This window comes from Colobus angolensis, unplaced genomic scaffold, assembly GCF_000951035.1.
Source record: "Colobus angolensis palliatus isolate OR3802 unplaced genomic scaffold, Cang.pa_1.0 Scaffold228, whole genome shotgun sequence".
Lineage (NCBI taxonomy): Eukaryota > Metazoa > Chordata > Mammalia > Primates > Cercopithecidae > Colobus > Colobus angolensis.
The window spans coordinates 2235229-2237231 of NW_012115466.1; positions in this window are offsets into that span (position 1 = coordinate 2235229).

Here is a 2003-nt window from a genome sequence, read left to right on the forward strand (position 1 = left end):
AAATTAGTTAAACCAGATAAAAGACCTAAACTATACATAACTACAGTTGAAAGTTTGATAATTCTATTTTTCCTTTGCTCTAAAAAACTGGAGAAAAGAATCAAAAAGTAAAAATATTACATCATACAGTTTTGGGTTGGCTGAATTTTTTTTGTTTCAATCACAGTTTACCTAAGACTCGTTTTTTTAAAGCATTTGTTGAAGACTTTTGAAAAATATGTCATTAATTATCTTTATTGCTTTATTAGTTAGATCCCTATTGAGGCATGAAATAAAGTGAGTGAGGCAAAAAGATTTTCAATTTTTTTATTAAGATGTTTATTTGTGTTTGAATACCTATAATTATTATATTATACATGTAAAAGATTTAATTTATACAATTTACACTGAAATTTTGTTCTTTTCATTATTATTATTCAAAACCAGCTAATTGAATTATGTTGACCATCAAATATTTAACACAGAAAATGATACAGGTTCATTGAAGATTTTTGTTTCTTTCTGGGTGATAGCAGTTTAACATCTTAGGAATAAAATGCATAAGCCAATTCTTAATACTGCTTTAAAAGTAAAAGTGATTTTTAGAATATAGCTAAGTTTAATTAGGCCTCTGAGTTTCTAGAGTCAAAAAAGCTGAACTTTTGAACCCTCTGTTGATAACCATGTTAAAGCTGGTCAAAATTTGCTACATAATTACTTGGCAAAATTCCAGTACATACATTTTTGAAAAGTGTAATACCGCCTTTTATTTCTCCTATCCTGGGTGTTAATAGAACTTGTAGTATTTGAGAAATGTGTTATATTTCTGTCAGTCAGGCCCGTCCTGTCTCCTATCTTATTTAAACTTGACTAAGGAAAGTAAATATGGCCATTCTGTTCCCAATTTCCAAAATATTTCTATGGAGCATCAGAGTTATGCAGTTTTCTCCCCAATCTTACTACATAGTTCCATTTCCATCATCCAAATTATTTCATTCCTGTACTAACAGCCATGGCAGAAACCCAGTAATGGAAATAAAAGAGGTGGCTGCATCCAAATTATAATCTTAAACGCTAGAGTTGTGTTTACATCAATTCTATTTACTGGTGAATTTTATGGAGGGTGGATTCAGTCTGAGGCAGGTCTGCTGTTAGATTTGTCCAGTGTCACTTGCTTATCTCCCATATAGAAACAGTTCACAAAGCCTTGAGTAGATTCACAATAAAAGTAGACTATTACCTCAAACCAGAAAATGATTTTTTAAGTACTTTGCTATCTGCTGATAAAGGAATTCTAAGACTTTAAATCTTGCATTATTTATGTACTACACAGCCCATGAAGAAAATGATCTGCCATTAGCCTTAAAGATGAGATAATAAATTCTTCAGCTTTAAGGTAACAAAATAAAAAGGCTGTGATCTTTAGCTAATAATCTCTTGTAAGAAAGGTCAATAACTGCCAGAGATAAAGAAAGGCAAGTTTTAAGTCTAGTACTGTATAAAATCTAACTTTGAAAAGGTTTTGTTTTATTTTGTGTTTTGTTTTATTTTGTATTTTGTCCAGTAGAAAATGGATCTGAAGTTATTGCATCAATAAAGCATTTAGTCATGCATTACTTAGTGATCAAACATTAGAATTAATATACTAAACCATGGATTTTACTCAAATATTTGAAAGCATAGTCCTTGAATGCCCAAGTCATTTTGTTTTTTATTACATACCAGTTAACCATTGGTTGCAGAAATTTCAACCCACGTATAATATTTAAATAATGTAGGAAATGAAATCGAACACTGAAAAATAATAATAACTAGAAATAAAAAACTGTTGGAAATAAGAAGACAAAAAGGAAAGACCCTTGAAAATTGTCTAAAACCATCTCATTTCTCAGAAAAGTAATGATAGAACAGAACACTATTAGGTAACGATTTAAGAGTTTATGAACTAGTATTAAGAAGAAAACATACTCAAATTGTATTTCTTCCACATCAATAGAAACTTTTCGTTTCCTTCCTTCCTCCTT